The following is a 10,489-nucleotide window of genomic DNA, read 5'->3' on the forward strand; positions in this document are numbered from 1 at the left end:
TGTTAACTCTATTATTCAGGAGCAAAGAACGGGGAGATGAAAAAAAGAAAAGAGACGAGGGAAAAAAGAACAGAATAAAAGGAGAGGAGAACAGCTCACTCGCCTGTCACAGACTTCAGAGGGGAGAAGGGGAAGAAGGGAGAGACGGAGAGCGTGAGCAAGAGAGAGAGAGAGAGAGAGAGAGCATAAAAATTAGGGAGACGCAATTAACGAACTTTTAATTCTGTACATTGTGGTAATGAGTGCATCTTAGTGAAGATTAGGCCTGTGAGCATTGTCGTCATAATTCCCCTCTATTGTGGAACGCACAAAGCGAGGGATGAAAGTGGTGGAATGAAAGAATTTGGCAGACAGAGTGAGAGAGAGAGGGAGAGAAGAAGAGAGAGAGAGAGAGAGGCAGAAAACTATGTATTAGACAAGTGACAATGTCAATCACATGTTCTCTCTCCTTCTCTCTGTCTCCTTCTCTTTCTTTTTCTCTCTCTCTCTCTCTCTCTCTCTCTAAAGACAAATCCTCAGCATGGCACTCGTCTGTGAAAGTTTTTCCCTTTCTCTTTTCCTTCATCTTCGTCTTCTTTTTAATTGTAGCCTGACAAAAGGGCTGTCTCTAATTTGTGAGCCAGGCACAAAAGCGGCTCTCAGACATCACACTCACGGGCGGCTGAGCCTTGCGGACGTCTGAATAGCGCGCTGGAGGATGAGTCACGGGGCCGGCATGCGTCTCTCCCGTCCGAGGCGGAACACAATGGTTGACGGCCGCTCCGAGCTGATTGACGCAGAGCGCCGTTTGTTGCCCGTGCGCCTGTCACTCTCCCTTCCCCTGTCAGTCAGCCTGATGACTGCATTATTACTGAACACGTCTGTTTATCTCCGACATGCGCTGTAGCAAACACAGAGGCGCTACAAACTACTGTTAAAGTGCTGACAACAAGCTCACAAACTTTGGCCATCTTCACAACGTCAGGTCCCACACTATGCCCCATGGGTCACTTTCGCCTTTTGAGGTCTCAACACGAGGGACTAAACACGGATGTGGCTTAAATGATTGTGAGGTAACTGCTCAAGTAGAGACCTGAACGCTCCTCTGAATCCCACTGGGAGGTCTCCAAAGAAAAGCTTGGGCAGATGCTTGAAGTGGTGTTTGTTGGGGCCAATAGTAGGCGCTGTCTCTGTAGTCTGTAGTCAGATCAGATTCTCTGAGGTCATAAGAGTCTTGAGGCAATTCCTGGAAACCCACCAGGGCCTTTTAGCTTTTAGCTTTTAGCCAGACGGACGGCATGCCCTAGCACTGTGGTCACCTCTGGCCTCCTGATCATCCCATCTGTGATCAACTGGGTGAGTCGTTGTCTTTCATCTCCACTCTACCTAACAGTTAATGTGTGCTGCGTATCACATCACATCATCTATTTGCTGGTAGTTCCGCAGTGTTCCAAAGAAAGTAAACTGATAAGGGTGTCTAGAAAAGCACTGTATCATTCATTCATTCATGCTCTTATTGGAAATGCTATGCACTAAGTAGGATGTACTAGAGTATGCACTACAGTACAATTCCATAATGAATACACTCTTGGTCTCAGGTCTAAACCAGTGACTTCAGTCCCAGTCTCTGCCAGATGCCAAAACCATCCTAATGATTATAAAAAGCACTGAAAAGATGATCCTCAGTAAGCGCCTTTGCTTGGCGTATCCACGTCCACTGCTTCTCTGACCTTCACCATTCCCTCAGGCTAAGCTCAGCAAGGGCTCATTTTCTCGGGGAAACATGTGGAATACATATGTGATGTGTCTTTTTTTATATTTTTTTGTTTTTCTCTGTTGAGCTCTCTTTATCAGCTCAGGGGTCTTAAGCAATCTGATAGAGTGTGTAAATGGAAACGAAACAGGAAGTGCGCAATTGGAATACGCAAACAGGGCATGTATACATGACTCGCACATAAGAGAATGGGGGGAGGGGTGGGGGGGCATAATGTAATGCTACCTTCTAAACAAACTCACCCCAGGCTCGCTTGCTCTCTGTGTCTCTCCCTCTTTCTCTACTCCCTCACACCCCCACCCCCTCCCTCTTTCCATCATATAAATAGACACACACCACACACAGCTATGGGGCAACTCCTTTTCAGGCCCTATTAAGACATTTCACACTTAGCCTGTGCTATAATTGATGCACAATGGCAGTCAGCAGCTCGGGACGAAGGGCCATGGAATTGAAATCACCACAGAGGGTGAAGAGATGGGTGGGAAAAACTGAAAAGAAGATAACGCAACAGGGTACAGAGAGAGCGAGAGGTTGAGTTAGACCCTGTGGTGAGGGTCTTAACTTTGAGAAATGCTTTAAATTCAGCTGCAGTGTTTACTGTGGGTGTAGAGGTTGTAAGGTCCTGTAGTAGTTGAAGAGGATGTAAATGTTTATACTGGTACTGCAGGGTGTGGGGTTTTTTTTGATAACTTGTAGAGGATCTGTATGAATTGTTGTATAAAATTAGGCATAAGTTTTAGAGGTTTTGTACGCTGAGTAGAGAGCGTAAAGGACTTTGTACAACTTGTAGAGCAGGATTAGGGTTTTGTACAACGTGTGAAGTGTGTAGGATTTTGTATGAGTTGTAGAGGCTTTAGTACAACTTGTAGAGCATGTAGCATATTGTATGAGCTGTAGAGAGGACGTAGGACTTTGTACAATTTGTAGAGAGGGTGTAGGGGTTTCTTCCAACTTGTAGAGAGGGAGTAAGGTTTTGTACGACTTGTAGAGAGGAAGTAAGGTTTTGTACGACTTGTAGAGAGGAAGTAGGGCTTTGTACGACTTGTAGAGAGGGAGTAGGGCTTTGTACGACTTGTAGAGAGGGAGTAGGGCTTTGTACGACTTGTAGAGAGGGTGTAGGGGTTTCTTCCAACTTGTAGAGAGGGAGTAAGGCTTTGTACGACTTGTAGAGAGGGAGTAGGGCTTTGTACGACTTGTAGAGAGGGAGTAAGGTTTTGTACAACTTGTAGAGAGGGAGTAGGGCTTTGTACGACTTTTAGAGAGGGAGTAAGGTTTTGTACGACATATAGAGAGGGAGTAGGGCTTTGTACGACCTATAGAGAGGGAGTAGGGCTTTGTACAACTTTTAGAGAGGGAGTAAGGTTTTGTACGACTTGTAGAGAGGGAGTAGGGCTTTGTACGACCTATAGAGAGGGAGTAGGGCTTTGTACAACTTTTAGAGAGGGAGTAAGGTTTTGTACGACATATAGAGAGGAAGTAGGGCTTGGTACAACTTATAAAGAGGGCATAAGACTTTGTATGACTGGTAGAGAGGGCGTAAGAGTTCATACGACTTATAGAGAGGGTGTAAGACTTTCTTACGACTTGTAGCGAGGGAGTAAGGCTTTATACGACGTGTAGAGAGGGGTAGGGTTTTGTACAACTTGTAGAGAGGGAGTAGGGCTTGGTACGACTTGTAGAGAGGGAGTAAGGCTTTATACGACGTGTAGAGAGGGAGTAGGGCTTTGTACGACGTGTAGAGAGATGCCTAGGATAAAAGGGTGACTGAAATAGATAGAGACAGCATCAAAGCATTGGAAAGCAAAAGTGCAAGCAAGAGAGAAGAAAGAAAAACAAGGAGAGAGAGCACAACAGAGGAAGAGAAGAGATAGTGAAAGCAGCAGAAGCAGTAGACAAAAAGAGAGTGAGAGAGCAATAAAGACAGAGAGAGAAAGAGCAAGCAGGAGAGCAATAAACACAGAAACCGAGAGAGAGAGGGAGACAGGGAGAGAGAGAAGAGAGAGAGAGAGGGTGGAAGAAGTGAGCGAGAGAGCTCCAGCTGGAGTGAGGTGCTCAGAGCGGGGCAGAGACCACGACACTGCTCAGGAGCCCGCCTTCGCTCGACAACGGCGTCGGGCCAGCAGGAATCAAAGAGTGCTTTTCTTCCCATTGAGGCATGCGGGACCAGAGGTCGGCCCGCCTTTCAGGGGCCACGGCGCTGAAAAACGAATACGCCGGCTTTGTGAGACGATGGCTTATTGCTGTGTGGGCAGGCGCATGTAACAGCATCTCCTCCAGCTTTTGATAGAATGAAGACGAGCGGCAGAGCGAGAGCCAGAGGAGCAGAGACGTTTGCCTTTCTTCTCTGGCCTGCCGTCTGAGCCCTGACACTTCAACATCGGATCAAACCTCGGACGAACATGCACACAGGGGACGTTACATTTATAAACCACTCTTAAAAAATAAAGGTATGGGACGATCCTGCTCGGTTCCCCCCGGATGTTTCACAAGAGGAATAAAAAAAAGCTGGGCCAGAGAAACCTTAGTAGGTTCCTCCCCCAAACCACAGCTCCTTGGCAAGAATAAGAGAGCCTCTATTTTCACCTTGACCTCAGGGGGGTGCTCTGTCTCTGTGGTCTGTGTGGGACCCAATGCCAGAGGGCAGTGGCAGGGACACTGCACTGAACAAATTGGAAGAGATGTAAAATCAAGGTCCTGACATCCTGTGGTCATAAAGGATCCCGGGGAATTTCCTTGAATAGAGTCAGTGTGTGACAGCAATGTCTGGCTAAATCTACACTCTCAGAAAAACACAAATAAATAAATAAATAAATGAATAAATAAAGTGTACATACCCAGTAAACAAGGAACGTCCTGGACGTTCAAAATAGGTCTAAAAGTAGTCTGTCCGTCAAGGACATATTTTAAACGTCAATGGACGTCCAAAATCCATCTTAATAAGTTAGTTAAGTGGTGACCAATCGATAACGTCAGTGGACGTCCAAAATGCGTATTATACAAGTGATTTATTTCGGGACCAATTAATAACGTCAATGGACGTCCAAAAATACGTTTAATAGTCGTCTTTTCAATGTCTGTGTTTGGACGTCTTTTCAACTTTCATTTTCAACCTTAAGAGAACGTTGATTAGACGGCAGTCATTACGTTATTTCAACGTTGAATCAACGGCTAATTGTTTACTGGGTACGCTATGGTTCACTAAATGTAAAAAAAACCATAAAAATCTAAACATTTTATTAATCTACAATTAATACAGGATATGTTAAAATTATGCTCCCTAACTAAAGCTACTGAAAATGTACTTGTGGGTACCAGGTTTTCTGGTGGTCAGTTCTGGCCTCCTGCTCATCCCCCATCTTTAATAACCCTGGCTCAGTTATTCCCTCTCATCTCCTCTTCACCTAATAGCTGAGGTGTGGTGAGGGCACTGGGGTGGATTGGCTGCCCTTGCATCATCCACGTGGGAGCTGCACATAGGTAAGAATTGGCTGAAGCATTCCACAAAAGTGGATTCGAGGCCTGTGTTCCTCAGCTCTTACCTTCTCTACACGTGTGATTTTGAGGCTGAAGCTCTCTGGCTAAACTGAGAAGTCCCAGTTGTGGAAGAACTGTTTTCAAAACTCCATTATTCTGATAAAAACTGAGCAGTGGCTTTGTCCAGCGAGCCAAGTATCTAAGGGGTTGTTAATAGGTGAACGCACTTTCCCCAACGAAACGTTCAGGATACAGCCATCATTTATTCGTTCATCTGTAACCTCTTCATCCTGATCAGGGTCATGTTGCGCCCGGAGCCTGACCAGAATCATTCGGTACAGCACACACACACACACACACACACACACACACAAACACTCCCACTTGTGGAAACCTCCACATAGCTAGTCCACCTACTAACATGTGCTTTTGGACGGTGATATTAACCCCACAGCACCCAGAGGAAACCTAAGCAGACACAGAGAAAACACACCAAACTCCTCACAGACAGTGACCCGAAGCAACACTTGACCCCAGGACCCCAGCCTCCTGGAGCTGTGGCTGTTACACTACCTGTAGCACCATTGGGCCCCATTCAAGATACATTCTAACAGTATAGAACACACTTTAATAGTACACACACACACAGAAATAGGGTCTTTGAAGTCATTGGCATGGTTATAGTGTTTCCAAACAGCCCCCCAGCCCCTCCACCCAAAACTCTGAACAGCAGTGGACAGTGCGGTTCTTTCAGCGATCACACACTGTGTTAGTAACTGGCTCCACTTTTGCTGCAGGCGTTCAGCTTCAGAACTGTGGCAAAAGCCATTGTTCAGCCAAAAAGGAGGTTACACATCTGACTGAAAGAGTCTAATTGGCACAGGATTCATTTCCATCGCAGACGACTCTCACCGACGGGATTTGATCTGAGCTTAAGCCGATTAACACACTGATATTTGTGTTCGGCGCTCTTCCAGCGGAGAGCCTAAATGTCACGGAGAGCGTCTGATTTAAATTCACGGCCCTGACTGGAGAGATAACATCATCTTCTCTGCTCATCCGATATAGATTACTAATCCAAATTACAGCCACACTGCCTGGGCTCGCTCACACAGGCAATTAGCTGTGGCTTTACTCCGCCAGCGAGAGGGAGAAGAGCTACAGATCAGACCTTTGAGCCTTTATCATTTCCCTCGTCATCAATATTTCCAGCCCATTATTGCCCCAAAGATCTGCCAGAGAGAGAGAGAGAGAGAGAAAGAGAGAGAGAGAGAGAAACAAAAGCAAATCTCTCCAGATCAAGGTGATCCATAAAGGCTGAGAAAACATCTCCATCATCTCCAACCATACCACGCTGTTGAGCGACCATCTTTATTTAACCCCAGAAGTGCCAGAAAGGGTTCTTTGCACAGAGCAATTAATGATCCACCAAAGCTTACAGTGGATTTTTTATTTTATTTTATTTTATTATTATTATTTATATGGGAAGGAATGGGACCCAAGTGTGAAGGTTCTTTTCAATTGTCAGGTCTTCCATAGAATCCACAGGTTCTAGCAAATACATTTGTTACATTCACATTCATAACGTGGTTCTTTAACCAGCTGTGACTCTACTATGGCATCTCTCAGAAGAACAAACAGTGGTACCTTCATATTTATTTATTTATTTATTTTATTGTCTTTCATTTGCTTCTTCATCTGTCAATTTAAAACACCTTAGTCTTAACCTAAAATGACAGTTCGAGATTTGCTCTGATGTCATAATATTTAATAAAACGTGGTAAATGATCTACACGACAAGAACGAGGAGAAAAAAAAATGGTTGTGTTCTTATGGCAGAAGCACTGGTGCTTTATTTATAAGCTGTGGCTGGCCTCAGAAACACTCTACACTCTAACAACTGTTCTAATATCCTCCCAATCTCTCTGTCCTCACATTTACAAACACACAGGATGGATCCTAGCCCCCCATTCCTCAGAGTTCATGGAAAACCGAACCAGCCCAATGAAATGCTGAGTACAAGCAGAAGAAAAAACATCCTCAGTATATGCTAATACACAACATAACACCACATATATATCCAGTCAATGTCACTGGATATCATCACAATTAAACACCATGTAGCGAAGATCTAACAAGCCCCATTTACACTATGTTCTATGTCTTAAAACCTTTATTTTTCTGTGCTTAATAAAGTAGATGTTTCCACTCGAATGTTTCATGTAAAACGTGGTTCTTTAGAGAAATTTTAACTGATAATGTTCTTTACCAAATCAAAGCCTAATCCATCACGAGCAACTTATCAACCCTTTTGTTTATAAACATTTGACCATAAGAAACGTTCCTCTCCCAGGTCTTCTGCGTGCTGAGACCGGAAATACTTCAGATTCGTAACACAACGGTGGCTTAAAATAACCATAACACACACAAACAAGGTTCGACACTCATTCAAACAAGTGCAAGACCCATGAGCAGTGAGGAAGACACTTTTAAACTGAAGCAGACATGTCCCCATTACAACACAAAGCCGATACATAAACATAAACGTAGCTATGCTATTAACATAAAGGTATATGTTTTTTTTGCAAGAATGTAAAGTATGGAATTACTGTGAAAATATCTGGCAACGTTAACCTACTGCGTAATATTTGCTTAAATTAATAATCTAATAATAAATGGCTGAGGTAATAAGAAACTCTTAGGGATTGCATGCTGAGCTGGACACTGTTAATAACTGATCTTAACATAGTCTCATACTCGTATTCTCTCTCTCTCACACACACACACACACACACACACACTGAGACTGCATCTCCGGTTCTTACCACCACCATGTGGAGAGTTAGTCCATTAGACCATTCTCAAGTGCTAGAGCTCATTTAAAAACAAGATCTATATTATTAATAATGAATAATAATAATAATAATACGGCCCAAAATAGCCCTGCTTTTATCACAGTATTCTAATATGGCAGAATATATTGAATCATATTATTCATTACGACAAGAGTCTACTCTTAAGAGGGAGACAGTGTCTCTCAGTTTTACGCAGGGAATATTCTCCATTATTATTATTATTATTATTATTATTATCATATGATGAAATTATCTATAGCGTGGAGTGCGGCCGATGAGGATGAATATACGGAGAATATAAACATATTAAAACACAAGAACAACATGAAATAAAAGGGTTGGGTAAGTTCTTGGGGGTCGAGGGGCACATAAACACAGATATGAAGTAATAAATGCGCTAAATATTAATTAAGAAATGATAAATTATGAATGAATGTATCCATACTTAAGTACTTCATCCCAAAGGGTGCTGTGGTGTGTCCAGCGCCTACTGGAAACCTCCGGGCACAAAAGAGAACGACCCCCTTCACAGGGCACCAGTTCACCACAGGGTAATTAAAACAGCATTGTGATTCATGATATATTTATTTCACATTATTTCTCTCAGTCAAAGCACGGTTTCATCTAATGAAAATGATCCACACTAATTATTAGGGGCAGGGATAGTCCATGACTGAATATAAATTAATCTACCCCACCAATTAAAATTAAATTAACCCCTCGTTTCCCCCGGGACGTTATGATTCCGTAGGATACCCTTCCAGAGCCACATAAAACAACACAAGACTCGAAGAGACGAGCTGAGAATAACAACACACAGACTGGCCCAACACATGTGGTGAGCACTAGTGCCCGTTTCTCCCTGCTCCCTGCCCAATAGTGTCATCCTCCTCCACTCCTCAGTCCATCTGGAGCCCATCCACCAGATTTCAGACATAACAACACAGTGTTATTGGCCATGAACAGTCCAGTTAGGACCCTTGAGGAGAACGAGCACCCCTGTCTTTCAGAAGCGTATGTAGTGACCAAGAGTGACCGTCCATCCTATAGTTCCTAAAGAACTCATGGCACTGGACTTCAGTGGGGCCATGACCATGAGGGTCCTGTGGCACAGGAACGTAAACACTTTCATGCTGACGTTTTTCAAACAGTGCAGTGTGTGTGTGTGGGGGGGGTACATCCTGAAACACACACCCCCCGAAGTCAATCGAGGTACCAGACTTAAGTTTACCCCTGTGTTCGCCAGCTTTCGATTCCAGTGTCCGGATTTTCAGTTCCACCTTAAACAGCGCAGCAGACAATGCACGCACTCGTCCACAAACGAGGCTCAACTTTGCGGCCAATTCGCCAGCATCTGATACGGGTGAAGCTACTCCGTTCCACCTTAAATAGCGCTGCAGTTACATTGTGGTGACAGGTACCGTTTAAGGTGGAACGGGCACTGAAAAACAAATCAGGTCGCAAACTCCAAGGCGCAGAACAAGGCGCACACTCCAGCCTAGTCGCGCGCGCTCACTCTCTCGCTCACTCACTCACCTTGTTGCGCGTGGCAGCCCGTCAGCAGCGCCGCCGAAGCGAGAAGAAAGACGAAGCCCCCCAGCGAAGTCTTCAGCTTCATGTTTTGGCGTTCCGCACGCGCGCTCCAAAAGCCCAAAGCCAAACAAAACACACTCCCGCGCGCTTCTCACATGTCCAAACGCGGCCACGGTATCCTTCTGAAGAGTGCACGAGGCGCTGGAGACGCGCAGTGGAGACGCTGGGGTCCTCGGTTTAGTCCTGCGTCTTGGCGCACGCGCGTACCCTCACTCTCGCACGCTCTCGCACACGGTGCTGGAAAAGACGGCTGGCGAAGTTGAACGGCGCGAGAGCACTTTGGCGATGTGGCGCTCGCTCTTTCTCTTTCTCTCGCTCGCTCGCACTCCCTCTTCTCGTGCCATGAGACTCTCCACACTTCGCTCTGCTGCGACGCCACAAGCCCACAGAACACGCCCACAGCGCCACAGCCACGCCCCTAGCGCTCAAGATTGGCCCGATGAACGCTAAAGCCCGCCCATTTAAGTTCAATCTGCTTTCTGATTGGACGAATGTCCGAGTGCACCTGTCTCACATAATGAACCACCTCCCAATCTGCTCACTCTGCGTTTTCTCCAGTAAACAACTGAATGTAAACAAATGAATGCATTAATGAATTTAAAGATATTTACCCTAAAATACAATAACAACACTGTTGTTTTTTGTTTGTTTATTTTTTCCCCCCAGAATTCTTTCTTGGAAAAAAATAGCAAAACGTGACTTGTGGTACATTTTTGTTTTAAAAACACATCCATGTAATTTTAGACACTTATACGTATTATAGTTTTAATATATATATATATATATATTTTAATTCTTTTTGCTAATGTAA

At 44.6% G+C, this 10,489-nt stretch overlaps 1 pseudogene; it reads right to left on the minus strand.

Annotated features, from left to right (window-relative positions):
* Positions 1-9,992, minus strand: part of LOC136710951 (receptor tyrosine-protein kinase erbB-4-like) — a 361,050-nt pseudogene extending 351,058 nt beyond the window's left edge.
* Between the last annotated feature and the right edge of the window lie 497 nt (positions 9,993-10,489).

This window comes from Hoplias malabaricus, chromosome 12, assembly GCF_029633855.1.
Source record: "Hoplias malabaricus isolate fHopMal1 chromosome 12, fHopMal1.hap1, whole genome shotgun sequence".
NCBI lineage: Eukaryota > Metazoa > Chordata > Actinopteri > Characiformes > Erythrinidae > Hoplias > Hoplias malabaricus.